This window comes from Mixophyes fleayi, chromosome 4, assembly GCF_038048845.1.
Source record: "Mixophyes fleayi isolate aMixFle1 chromosome 4, aMixFle1.hap1, whole genome shotgun sequence".
Lineage (NCBI taxonomy): Eukaryota > Metazoa > Chordata > Amphibia > Anura > Limnodynastidae > Mixophyes > Mixophyes fleayi.
The window spans coordinates 135,835,033-135,849,802 of NC_134405.1; the positions used below are offsets into that span (position 1 = coordinate 135,835,033).

Here is a 14,770-nt window from a genome sequence, read left to right on the forward strand (position 1 = left end):
CTTTGACGACATCCTCATATATTCAGAATCGTTGTCAGTGCACCAGGGTCATGTCAGACAAGTCCTACAGAAATTGCGGGAACATCATCTCTACGCTAAACTCGAGAAATGCGACTTCGAGGTCCAGAAGGTATCCTTCCTGGGCTATATAATCTCCTCAGAAGGTTTCCCCATGGACCCAACCAAGGTCCAAGCAATCCTGGACTGGGTACAACCGAATAACCTCAAGGCGGTCCAGAGATTCCTGATTGGCAGAGTAGACTCCGGGTTGTGTTGTGCCGGCTGGAGGGGTTCCTAACAGAAGGGGGGCGCATTTTAAGAATATTTTAGGTTAATTTGGTTAAAATTGAGGGCTAGGTGCACGGCATTTGTCTTTTTCGCCCCAGGCGCTAGAATTCTAAGTTACGGCTCTGTGTTTTCTACCTGTTGTTCTATGCAGATATCTTAATAATTGCACATACTGTATAAAACATAGATACTATAACATATGTCTGATTTTAATTCTGACAAATACTCACATCTATCATAAATGCATTAGTAATTTACAAAATAGAAATAGAGCAGGTCCACTGTTTGATTGCTGGTTTGTGACAGTGCACACCTAAGGGAATGAATTTACAAAGCAAACACACGGTGTCTGTGGGAGTGTAAAGTTTTACTGACGCTGAGAAATTGGAGCATTTCTTTCTGAGGCATTTATAAGGAGAAGGCATTTCTCTCCCCTGTAAAATATAATTTTAAACGTTCTCAGAAGGAAACCAGGTCTAAGTCTATACTTTCAATCGGCTGGCTTTTGCACTAACGCAATAAAAACATTCAAACACACAAAGGTGACATGTAGTACAGACAGTCCCAATGTCCCCTCACCACTAATTTGATATATAAATGCCAATGAAGCAAGCAGTATTTTACTTTTACAAAAATTAAAAGATGAAAGTAAAGATGGGGAAAACCTTAGGTGTTCATAGGCATTTCCAGCTGGACCCCTTAATCCACAAAAAATATTTACACATATTGGGCCTAATTCAGTATGGTATGCCCACATTGCCCAGTGATAGGGTATGATGTATGTAGCTCAGCACTGAGGAGCAGGAAATTATAGATGCAGAGGTTTATTCAGCAGCCTTCTGTCATTAAGAGAGCTGTGTCAGATCTTCCCTGATAAATATAATGAATATCGGGGACTCCAGCAGAGAGACCCTTACCAAAGCAATAATACAGGGGAAATGTTTTGTTCAAAACACACAGAAATGTGAACCTGAATTGACATCCCTTAATTGTATTATAAATCCACTACTAAAGTGCAGTGAAATAAGTGATGCATCTATTTTACCCAATTTTACAAAAAATAAAATTGTTCTAGTATATATATTTCAAATTCAGCTAAAAAATAAATTACAAACGCGAAAAAATTCTGAGCCCACTTGCCGTGCCATTGCTTTTACACAATGCCGTGACTCGGATTCGAACCGAGGTTGCTGCGGCCACAACGCAGAGTACTAACCACTATACGATCACGGCGAGCTACTCGGGCTCTTGAGTTTCTCCCCCTCACAATAGTCTCTTTCACTAATGCTTGAGAGTGACGTAATTAAACCTGTTTCAGTGTATGCTATAAAGGGACACATATTGTTCAACAACCACTGCTTAGATTTCTTTATTACTTAATGATCTAACAAGCTCTGTATAGGTTACAAAGAATCACATTTTCAGCAATCCTTTTTTATTACATAACACATTTATCACAGTTCGTTGATTGCTCGTTATATAAAACAGCCAGTTGGGTGGCTCAATAAAGTTCAAATGACAGTATAGTCTGTAGAAAAAAAATATGTTCCATAGTAAACAACATAAATTAAAAAAACAAATGTACTAACTAATGATATACGAAAATTATATGGCTTTTTGCAAACCATATTGTATAGTTACGTTTTACAATAAAACATCCGTCTCAAGATCAACACCGCATATAACTGCAATAAAGTGTTGGCAGCATTGATAACTGCAAATTTCTGTAATAAATATTACATGTCACTTTAAGTATATGATGCGGCATATTATTACACAAAAAACTATTTCTGTAAATAAAAAAAAAAATAATTACAGCTATAACGTAATTTATAATCCTTAAATAATAATAAAAACTGAAGCCCACTTGCCGTGCCATTGCTTTTACACAATGCCGTGACTCGGATTCGAACCGAGGTTGCTGCGGCCACAACGCAGAGTACTAACCACTATACGATCACGGCGAGCTACTCGGGCTCTTGTGTTCCAGCGCTGCCTCTAGCTCTCTTCTCTGAGACAGCTGCTCACGTCACTGATAACTAAAGTGCGCATGTGTGAAAGATTCAACTTTTCTTCCCGGACGGATGATCTTCCTGTGCACTGATGCCGGTTGTTGGCATCTTATTGTATTGTGCACAAATCGCTGCAAGTGAATATAGTGTTGTTTCAGTCACCCACATAAACCTTGATTAGTGTTGAAGCACGAGAGGATACGGGGTTGTTCGGAGACATGCGCCGTTCTATGAATACGTGTGTCTGTCATGTCTCTGCAGTAAGAGCAGTTTCTGGGTCTACTGACTGCCCGATGCTCTGTAGAAGTAGGTGTCAGGTCGTCTCATAAAACAAAATACCTTAACAGATTGTTGTACGTGCCATGTAATTCACCCATCTCGGCCAGAAAACAACCTCCTTGCACACATCCGATATTAGACTCGGCGCCAACATGGTATCCTTTCCCACATTACTTCATCTGCCACTAAATCGTGTAAATCAAGAATAATCACAATCCTAGTTATATAAGGTATCATTTTTTATTTTAAACCCTTAGTTGCTTTACTATATTTTACAAGTATTTTCTTGTCCATCTTTTGGAACCTAGAGAAATATCCCGCTTTCAGGAGTGCTCTCACATTGGAAAGTGTTATTGTCATTTTACATTGGACTTGTCTTTTATTTAAAGATTTGCAATAACAAACCCAATTCAAAACACCAATTTTGTTTAAATCCACAGGACATATCCTGTTGGCATGCCTGCCTCTTCCACATTGGTAATGACACACAGATATTGCAGAGCGAACAACTCCTGTTGTAACATGTAAATAGGCATCTATCATGGCAAATATGGAGGAAAGAGCAATAATTTCCACTCTTTCCTCAATGTTTGCCAGGGGGTGCAGAGTGAGGGCACACACCCATGGAAATGAGATTAATCATTACTTACCAGCCTGTTGCACCTCCTCCTCTCTGCACTGAAATCCCTTGTTCCTTCCAAGGGGACAAAGGTCTCCTTTATAGGGTATGTTATTAATCTCAGGACTGGTCTACCGCATGGGCACGCTGGGTAGCTGCCCGTGGGCTCCACGAGCATAGGGGCCCCATAGACATGGCCGGCGGAACACAGTAAGCAAGGCAAGGGGGGGAGCGCCATGCCTGAGAGGCGCTCCTACTGCTTGCCATCCCTGCTTGTCCGCTGGCCCAAAAATGAAAAAAAAAATTATTTGATCGTGGCAGCGTCCGGCCCCCTCCTCCTCCCCTCCTTCCTGTTCAGTTCGCATTGAATGTCGGCCGTGACGTCATCACACCCGACATTCAGTGAGGAGAGCACAGAGATCAGCAAGACAACAGAAGAAAACAGGAGAATAAAGCAGAAGAAAGAAGGCAAAAGAAAGGTACCGTATTTCCCCATGTATATGATGCTCCACTGTATAAGACGCACCTATATAAATCATGTAAAAAAATTGAGGATAAACATTATCCTCAAGTTTTTCACAGAGTAATTGTGCAGCATTTACAGAGGAGAGACAACGCTATAGTAAATTCTGCCTTACCCTGTCAGATTATTCCTCTGTCCGATAAAGTCTTCTTTCTTCTGTCCGTCTGATCCTGATGCTGGAAAGCCGCTTAAGGTCCTCTTCGTGATGACCTTTCAGGACCATGTCAAGGTCCTAAAAGGATCCTATCAGGACCTTGTCGCATCGCGAAGAGGACCTTAAACGGCTTTCCAGCATCAGGATCAGACAGACAGAATAAAGAAGACTTTACCGAACAGAGGAATCATCTGACAAGGTAAGTGCTACTACCCCTGTATAAGACGCACCCAGTTTTTAGACCCAAAATTTTGGGGAAAAAGGTGCGTCTTATACATGGGGAAATACGGTAAGTAAAGGGGAGCAAAAGCAGCATGATGGAGCATACTTGCCAACATTTTTTTTTTTTCTTCCGGGAGATGCCGGCTGGGACGTGGGCGTGCAGGGGGCGGGGCTGCGAAATCGCGTCATTTTGGCCCCGCCCCCGTGACGGAATGACGCAAATCGCGTCATTTTACAGTGGGGGCGGGGCTAAACGCCGCGATTCCGGGTGAATCGCGGCGTTTAAACTAAATTTTTCCCCCTTCCTATCAGGGAGATTGCCACACTCGTCCGGGAGACTCTCGCAAAATGCGGGAGTCTCCCGGACAATGCGGGAGAGTTGGCAAGTATGTGATGGAGGGAGCAGTGTAATAGTGCGGAGACAGATGAAGGGGAGCAAAAGCAGCTGATGTGAATGTAAGGGGCATGTGTGGAGCTCTGATGTGGATGTAAGGGGCATGTGTGGAGCTCTGATGTGGATGTAAGGGGCATGTGTGGAGCTCTGATGTGGATGTAAGGGGCATGTGTGGAGCTCTGATGTGGATGTAAGGTGCATGTGTGGAGCTCTGATGTGGATGTAAGAGGCATGTGTGGAGCTCTGATGTGGATGTAAGGGCCATGTGGGGAGGTCTGTTGGGCATGCAAGGGGCATCTAGTTAGGTTTGATGGCATGTGGAGTGGTGTGATGGGTATGTTGGCTATTTATGACTTTTTTTTTTTATCCCCACTTCAACAGTTCCCTCCACAGCGATTGTGAAGTACTGTGAAGAGACTATATGAAGCCCTTTGAACCCTCCTCCGCTAGACACAGCAGCGAGGTAAGAGCTGTACTGATTTGGTGATTATTGTGAACATTTTAGCATTGTTGGATATTTTTTTTTCACTTAGCAAGATATTGTAAATTATGTTAAATTTTCCAAGTATGTGTGTGGTATGTGTGTATGGTGTGTTTATACTGTGTATATGTATATATACTCAACATAAAAGGTAATGTTTGCTCTTTGCGGTATCTACAGATAGCTTTTGGCTCTTCGTGTCTGACTGGTTGGCCACCCCTGCAGTAGAGAGTTTGGAGTAAGAATAAATACGGAAGTATAATGTAATATTGCTTATTTTTCTTATTTATTTGAGTGCCATAATGAACATTTTAGTACATAAACTGCTAGATTTTCAAGAGGAACATTATCCATCTCTCAACATTATACACAGGATTGAGTATATACACCGTGGTTCAATAAAAGGTTTATTCCATATATCTCTAATGTCTGATCACATCATAGTAAAACTTTACCAATATTTAGAGAATTCAACCAACAATATTATTCCAACATATCATAAAAATGTATTCAACGGATAAAAAGTTTTGAAACTTCATCTGCCGAAATTTAATTGTACGAACAATATTTTTTTACATTTTGTAACAAAGTATTTTTTTTACATGGAAATAGTCTTTAATATTTTTGTGAAGAAACTCTCAGTAGTATGGTTTGATTATTTAAAGATGTTCAGAATGTCCTCCTTCTGCTTGCACGCAAGCCTGGAGGTACTGGCACCATTAGGCAACAGCATCGTCGATAATCCTCTGATTCAGACCCGTCCACAATTTCAACAAATGTTGCTTCAGATTATTTACATCATGGATGACTGTCTGGTAGACTCTCCCTTGCATCACGCTCCACACTTTATAATCGACAGGATTAAAATCTGGACTGTTTGGACGCCATAATGTGGGAGGAATGAAGTCTGATGTATCTCATGTTAGCATTTCGATGATTTCCCTGGCGCTGTGGGCTGGCGCACTATCTTGTTGAAAAACAAAATAACCTCCTGGGGCCAGATTTCTGATAACAGGCAGTGCCATATAACGAGGATATTTTCTCAACAGTTCTCTTGATCTCTTCAAACGTGACAGTCGATTATTAGCTTCTGTCGGTTCCTGTGCTGGCTTCTTCTTAAGGCACTTGAGTTGTAGATGTTTATGAATTATTCGAACAACAATGGACCAATTAATTCTGGTTTCTTTGAATATTTGACGTGTTCTATGAGTATTCGGAGCATTCTCTTGACTCAGAATAAGATTTCCGACAAGGGTGACGTTTTCTTCAGTGCGCAGTGACATTCGTCTGCCACTACCAATGACGCGGTCGATTGACCCTGTTACTTTAGTTTTTATAAACAATTTATCTAGTCCGCCTCTAGTTCAATATTTTTCTGGAAACTCTCATAGAAATTTACGACTGTTGTAATTCTTGGATGCCCTCACACCTATTATCATGTGTAAATCTTCTTTACCAAAAGGCATTTTTATGGAAATGACAATTTTTTTAAGTTTGTTTTCTATCATAATATTGTCTGCTTTTTTGGGCGGGAAATAAAAAACCAGAAGTCATTAAAATAAAAAAGTAGGTACGTGGGTAGTTTTATTTTAAAACTATTGTTATTGAAGTTTGATTACTTTTTATTGAACCACAGTGTAAAATAATCAGCCAATCATTAATAGCAAGTCAAAGCATAAATGCATGCAGACCTGGTGAAGAGGTTCAGAATGTGACTAAGTGACTTTGACCATGAAATAATTGTTTGTTCCAGACAGGATGGTTTGACTGATCTCCTGGGATTTTTATGCACAGTAGTTTCTAGAGTTTGCACGCAATGGCACACAAAAGCTAAAAATCCAGGAAGCAGTACTGTGGGTGAATACACCTTGGTAATGAACGAAGTCTGAGTGAAACGACCAAACTGCTTGAATCTGACATAAAATGAAACAATCATGTGTTACAATGATAATATCCAGAGGAGTATCTTTGAACGTTCAACACGTCAAACCTTGAAGTGAATGGTCTACATCAGTGGAAGACTTATCATAGGTTCTCCCCCGCTCAGTAAAGAACAGGAAATATGGGCACAGGCTTTCCAAAATTGGACAGTTAAAGATTGGCAATATGTCACCTGGTATGAAGAATCGTAATTTTGGATGCAACACACAGATAGTTGGTTCAGGATTTGCCATAAACAACATAAATTGACTGTTACAATACACAAAGAAAGTTTAGGATGTAGTACACCTTATGCTACGTAGCTCTACCTGCAGGGAGTCTAATGTGAGACAGGTGTTCACCAAGAACCTCCACAAGGAAGGAATGTGCCCACACAGGTTATGGCCCTCCGAGCAGGTATTGGGCGAGAATATGAGGCGCAGGGATGGTCAGATAAGCCAGGGGTCAATACACGGTCACAAAGCACAGTAGCGAAATCGGAATCCAAGGAGAGTGGTCAGAGAAGCTATCTGAAGTCACCAGCGGGAATCCAGCAAATACAGCAGAAGATAAGAAATTATTGGGACGAGAGCCAGAGAAGCCAAGGTAGCGTACAGCCAACCTGACACAAGATCTGACAACCATGAGAGTTACCAGATCTAATTTATACAGCCTGAGATGTTGGGAAGGAGTGAACAGGACCAATAGGCTGTGAGTTGTGTCTTTAAGAGACAGCCGGTGGACCGCACATGGGTTCCCTTTCAAGATGGCAGCCGCCTCTACAGTAATGTTGAACACTGGCTACGGCGCGCGGACCAGGTAAATTGGCTGTTTATGATGATGTGTGATATTTATACATTATGCCTTGTTAGTGGTGATGTAGGGGATGGATTCTTTGCACACATTAAGCTGATTAATACGAATTGAGCAGTCTTCAAATGCCATAGCCTACACCAGTGCTGTTGCTGACCATGTGAATACTTTTTTGGCCACAGTCTACCCATCTTCTAATGGCTGCTTCCAGTAGGATAATGGACCTTAGGGTCCATTTAAAATGATATGTGGCAATGTGGCTGTTCCGTTCATTTGATCCCACAACATTGCCGCATATGTGTTCGTTGACCATCTGCAGTATTTACTGCCAGCACCATGATGCTGGTAAAATAGAAATTTGGAAAACTATAATTTTGTAAATCTGTGTAAAATCGCACACAGAAGCACTTTGTTCCAGCTCCAGCCGTAAAGGTTATGGCAGCAGAGGGACAGCTGCACCAGAGAAGACATTGGAAGGTGAGTTTTTTATCTCCTAATGTCAACCAGAGATGGTGATAGTATTTTAAATAATACTCAGAAAAGTTTTCGCTGTTAGAGAAATATGGGTACAGAAGGAATTGCAAGTGGCATTGCTACTGATTTAAATACTGCGGGGATTATATTTCTAATTAAAAGTAAGGAAGCAGCTGTTTTCATACTTTTAAGTAAAAAGGCCCCCATGTCATAAACAACACATAACAATGCAATCAGTGTTCTCCAATGGCCTCCGCAATCACCAAATCTCAATGCAATGGAGACAATAGGGATGAGATGCAAAAGAAGATTTGCATGTTTCCAGCATCTTCTAGAATCCATGTCTCAAAGAATTGTGTGTGTGTTTGTGAGTTTTTATATATATATATATATATATATATATATATATATATATATATATATATAATATGTTGTATTAAGCAGCAGCATGCTTCTTGTATACAGCATTGGATAGAAAATAGTGTTCAGCTGGGTACACAATACAGAAAATTTCTCCAAATGAGATATCTGTAACGATTCTACCAACAGTTGAAAGTCATGATGAGCATTCTGATTCATGTATACACACTGTACACTATTTACCCTCAGATCTGTGCTCTTAATCTGTCATAACCAAGTGCTGAAAAGATTGTGATTCTTTACACACTGCTGGTGGTGAGTGCATACACACTTCCATATTTGCCAGATATCATTCCATCGTTGATAGTGATTTTTAGTCAGTCTATAAAATCAAATCAAACTATATGATGTGCTTTGGTACAACAAGACATGGTCATGGGAGTGTACACACTAATGCAATATCGTACCTAACAGGCGTTTATCGTGTGATTAGCATGATAATTGGGTGAAAAACCTGTAGTATGTACCCAGCTTTAGGTTTGCTGCACAGAATCAGCAATCTCTGTCATCTAAGTTACGCAACAAAATTAACAAGTTGATCCTGTAAGGCAAGTCCATTCTCTTTTCCATGACTGTTGATCAGGGGCGGGCTGGCCTGGGGGGAAGGGGGGCAATGGCCCCCCGGGCCGCTGGGTCAGACGGCTATTAGGGCCGGGGGGTAGGCCCGCCGGCCGCCCCCTGGATGCAAAAAACATAGTTTTCCCATCAGATGCGGCCATGTCAGCGCACAGGCGGCCGCATCACATGACAGGGGATGCGGCCGCGTCATCAATGACGCGGCCGCATCCCCTGTCATATGATGCGGCCGCCTGTGTGCCCCCCGGCCATCCCTCTCCCAGCCCGCGCCTGCTGTTGATAAAGAAGAAACATGCACTTCCAGGGTCTAAGCCGTTAAGGAGAGCAAAGCACACAAGAGGAGCAAAGTTACACAGATTTATAGTTGGGGTAAATTTCACTATAAAAAAAAAAGCTATTAAATATATGTGTGCTACCAGATCTTGAAAAAGTAAGTACCTCCCCACCTGTTAAACCCAGTGGAGGGGATGTTTACTTATATTTGTTTGTGGGACTTTCCAACAGAAAAAATGACTGGAGATGTGATCAATATACCTGGATTGACCTGGGAAATCACATGTGCCACCGAAAATCTCCAAAGATACGAAAAATGTATCACAAGAATAAAACTGACTCTGGACCAGGAGAGTTCACTAGATATGGGTATATGCTAGTTGATGCTTTATCTGAGATGGTTCAAGTTCAATATATAGGATAAGAAAGGGAACAGCATGCACTGTCTGATGGAAATAGGAAAAAGTATTTGCACAGGCCTCATATAAGAACCTTGCCTTAAGTGCATAGTTGCCTACTCTCCCAGAATGTCCAGGAGACTCCTGAATTTCTGGGAGTTCTCCTGGACTCCTGGGAGAGCAGAGCAACCTCCCGGTTCCTAACTACCTCAATAGTAAAGTGGCGGGGGGAGGGGGCCTTAGGATGTGAATCGTGCGTCATCGTGGCCCTACCCCCCTGCTGTAATTGGTCAGAAAATGTGATGGATGTTTAGGGGGTGGGGCCAAATGTCACAGTCCGCTTGGCCCCACCCTCGTTACGCCCACCTCCCACTCGATCTCCCGGGGCACTCCTTGCTATAGTTGGCAAGTATGCTGAAGTGATACAGCAAATTACAGACAATAAAGTAAATTAGTGAAAATATATCTGAAACTTTGCACTACTTCTGTCTCCAGCTCTGCTCATTTACCACAAGTGCAACCAGGAGACATAGAACAAATTAGGAATAAAACAAAAATGAGAAAAGGAAGAAAAGTGTAAATCACAATGATTTATACACAGTGTATTAACTCACTGATGTATTGTAAGGGTTTTTAAATTCTATGTCTCTTTCCTGACTTTTTTGTTGTGGGTTCCAAAGAAATTTTGAAGGACCTATTATACAAATAGAAAAGGATTTTCCTGTCCTGTTGTCTTACAATAGAACATTCAGTTTAGGTGATTTTATGTTAGCACACTTGTATTTGGTCATTTAAAGTTTCATGAAACAAGGAAGGAGAAAAATCATAGACTTTTCCTTGACTGTCTACTTGAACACTGTCCACAATTGATTTCCAGCAAGGTCATTGTAGTTACAGACATTTAAGTGCTTTTAACACTTTGCTTCCATATGGAAAGTGGGTTGTATGCTGGAATCACATCAGACAAGATGTTAAATCCTCGCTCAGAAAGCATGGTGCAACGTTAATTGAAATCAAGGTTTATTTAACTGACATAGTAGATTTACTAAATTCACAATCAGTGTAATACATGAAGCTCTTAAATAAAGTTAAAACAAAATGGAGTCAGGCCTTTGTGTAGTATTTTGAATGTCAAATTAATTCTATAATCTGTATGTAAGCTGGATCATGGATTTTGAAAGAATATAAGATTTTGGAAAAACACGGGATCACAACCATTTAATACATTTACTATAGTTTCTGCTTTTATTCAATACACTTATTATGGTTCCCAGCGTTTACAATACATTTAGTGTCCACCTTTATTCAATATACTTACTATGGTCTCTGTCTTTTTCAGTACATTTAACATGGTTTCTGGCTTTTGTGTGGATCTAGTGTAGATCTGGGTGTTTTGTGTGAATCCAGAGTGTATATGGCAAGTTGTGTGTGTGTATATGTATCTGACTTTTGTCTGGATTTTTCAAAGCACTTTCTATGATTTAAGGCTTTTTCAATACATTTAATATGCTTTCCGGCTTTTTCTATTCACTTACTACATTATTATTACTTTTATAATACATTTGCTATGATTTACGGCTTTTTCAATGCATTTCATATGGTTTTCAGCTTTTTCAATACACTTTACAGGATTTCTGACTTTTTCAATGCACTTACTATGTTTCCCGCTTTTACCCACACACTTTTTTTTGGAACCCAAAATAATGTTTTTTTTTGTAATTTGGCGTGTCATTTGTAAAATCTACTAAAGCTCCTTTAAAAATGACCCGAAATGTCTGTCCCATTTCCATCTTTAAATTGTTTCGAAGAGCTTCCTATAATAATAATAACTATTGATTGATTTTTATCCATATTGGTTTTCGGAACTTACTAGATAACAGTTTTCCAGATAAGAAATCCTATATCTGTACATAAAAAAACCTATAATTAGCATTGCAGAAATTGTGTATTTTCCTCTACCATTAAGCATTTTATTCTTTAAATGATTTGGTATTTACAGTATTCTGTTTCTCATAGGTTCATATGCTCTCGTCCATGACTTCCACATATGCTTCCCGGACCTTTAACCCTCATGACAGGATCAATGCGTGTCCACACAAGTGGTAAGGATAGTTTGCATTTTCTCAGTTAGGTACATGTATTAAAGCAATAATATAACATATATATATATATATATAAAATATATATGATTCCTGGAGAATAAAAGAAATGGGGAATCACAATGGGTGGGTTTCTAGTATCAGCCCCTGCCTCTAATACAAATAAATATAATGAATGGTAACTTGGGAGTATGAAGCAAAAAAAAGTGTCAGTTGTGCTGCCCTTGGGGAAACGCTATGTGACCTTCACGCAAATCATCTCATTCTATCATGATTATGTTTCATTGTAAATTGATTTTACATTGAAAGCGTATTGTACACGACACATCTTTAGGTTTGTGGCACTTGTATTATGTCTGTGTGGGTTTATTGTTCTTCTCAATGAGGGGTTATAAGGAAACTGAACATAGAGCTACTAAAATACCAGCCAAAATGATTCTATTCCATTGCTTAAGATTGTGATATCATTAAGCATTAGTTAAACAATGATAATGACATTTCTTGCTCCTGTGTGAAAACATTTGATTGCATGTTCAATAGGAGTTGTTTACTCAACGCTGCTAACAATGCATATATTTGCCAAACATCAATGTGCTGAAAAAATTAATCTCTTAAATCATCAATGATAACAGTTTTTGCAGGCAGGGTTGTGAAATATTGACTAGTAGCTTTCCAGTAAACCTTGCATATAGTTAATGAAAGATATTGCACAAGTTACTTACACTTTTCTGTTTGACATTGGAGGTTCTGTAAGTCACTTCCACAGAACAGGAAGGATGGCTCTTTGCATAATACCAGTATATTGTTTCAGTGGATAGCTAATTTAGAGCTAATCAGTGGAATTAGGACATATATACCAGTTAGATCAAGTATCTGTTTTTAAGAACAACATTCTCTTGTTAAGTTTACAACTGGTGGTACTCAAGATGGTAGTTTGAAATGGTGAGAAGGCTTCCAAGGGTATCAGCCATCAGACAATATACATACATTCAAAACTTGGACACTCTAGAATATATAATTCATATAATGCATCAATGAAACCTAATTTTCTCTTTGTCTTTTTAAGGTGTTCAAGTAAAGAAAAGCAAACGAATATATAAGGTAAGTTAAAATAGCCACAAATGTTGTAATCTGACCATTCATTCAGATTATTTCTTTTTGAATGGTTAAATAACCTGTTGTGGATGACAGTAGGTCCAATACAGTCAAACATAGACAGTTAAAAAGTATAACCTCATCTAATCTGATGGGGTGAAAAATTGTCATCCAAAATAATTGAAGCTGGTTTAAGTGTGTGTATTATAATCAAATGTTTAATGTCTAAGAGGCAAACTCAGTTACCTGCAAAGTCCTGCCAGAGCCTTGTGTAATGTGTGCCTGCTTGTATTTGTGGGTGCTACGGTACACATAACATTGTTGTTTTGTGCTCGACCTCACAGGTAATTGAATTCCTCCTTAACAGTCCTACAACTGCCCTGCATCTTACTTGGCCTGGTAAGATTGTTCTACTGTTCTAGGTGAAAACTGTAATGTGTGTGATGCAGTAGCTTGTTTTATGATCTAGTTAAAAACAACCAGATTAACATTTTCGTGATTGTAATGTGTAAGCGAGTTGGAAACAATACTCCTTTGCTTATTCATTACAACATACATTGGCTAGCAGCCTACAGAGCTCAGTGAGCTTTAGTATTTAACACATATCTATCTATCTTAGAAAAGTTAACCCTTAGGGCTCATTCAAACAAGCTTGACTGGAGTGGTTTCTTTTAATAGCAAATGTTAGATTTATTTTTGTATGCAGTGTTTTTAGTTGCTTCTCTTGTGAACCGCACATAGGTTTAAGAGTAGGGATCAGTCATCCCTAAGTCTGCAGTGTTCAACAGTGCTCTATTTGCATCTTTATTACATTTACAATGCAGTGTGTGTCAGCGTGAGTAAATGTGCAAAATAGGCACTTTTTTTGCAAATATAACCTATATCCTATGTACAGTAGACTTCTAGATACACTCTCAGCCAATCAGACAGAAGGCTGCAAATGCCCAGCCCCTTAAAGATGGAGATGCTTCATTAAACGTAAGTACTACATACACTCTTTTAGAGTGTATCCAGCAAATCATTATACATAGAATATGGATTATATTTGCTATATAGTCCCTTTGGGTTTACAAAATGTACAATGATCTGGCTGAGCAGCAAGATTGACCTGTGTGTAAAAAAATGGGAAATTCCTGTTAAAACAGGAGCAATAATCATTACAGAAAACCTGCTTTGATAATTACATAATTCAGTTGTAGATGATGTATGTAAGGAAGTAAACCTTGCAAACCATGGATCAAGTCTGCTGCTTGACTGAAGTGGACAAAATGTGTCTGTTCAGGCCAAAAATTAGGATCACTTTTGGTTCCATTGAAACCTGTTTGTTAGTGTGGTCGTAAGATGACCGCATGCATTGGCCCATTTTATTTACCTTCAGGCTGCATTTCCCAACATACCAGGTCTTACGGATTTCATCTTAAGGGAGTGACCATTTACAAGAAGTGAAATCAAAAGGATAGATGGCTGTATCCATAACCTTGGAGTTTAGTTGGAAAGGAATAATATATTTGCCTTACATATAATTTATCTGTAAACGAGCAGATTAGATCTAAATATGATTTGTTCTGTCTTTTGTGTGTTTGTGAAGAAACACTTTAGTTTGCACACCTAGGGCCTGAGTCATTAAGGAGGGCAGAGCATATAAAAGGAGTAACTTTGCACCTGTGCTAAACCATTATGCATTGGAAGGGAGGTAAATTTAAAATGTGGGGACAGATTTATAGTTGTGA

The 14,770-nt window shown here is 39.5% G+C and overlaps 1 protein-coding gene and 2 non-coding genes across 3 annotated transcripts in view; 1 reads left to right on the forward strand and 2 right to left on the reverse strand.

Annotated features, from left to right (window-relative positions):
- Positions 1 to 1,449: 1,449 nt before the first annotated feature.
- Positions 1,450 to 1,521, reverse strand: TRNAH-GUG (transfer RNA histidin (anticodon GUG)). Its single transcript has one exon. It is a non-coding gene; the product is annotated as a tRNA-His (tRNA).
- A 659-nt stretch (positions 1,522 to 2,180) lies between these two features.
- On the reverse strand, positions 2,181 to 2,252 carry TRNAH-GUG (transfer RNA histidin (anticodon GUG)). Its single transcript has one exon. It is a non-coding gene; the product is annotated as a tRNA-His (tRNA).
- Positions 2,253 to 4,898: 2,646 nt separating this feature from the next.
- The window catches only part of SLC28A1 (solute carrier family 28 member 1), an 80,474-nt gene continuing 70,602 nt past the window's right edge, over positions 4,899 to 14,770 (forward strand). The window contains exons 1-3 of the mRNA XM_075208406.1: positions 4,899 to 4,954; positions 11,863 to 11,948; positions 13,012 to 13,046. The gene's annotated coding sequence lies outside the window, so the exon portion shown is untranslated. The remainder of the gene's footprint in view (positions 4,955 to 11,862; positions 11,949 to 13,011; positions 13,047 to 14,770) is intronic.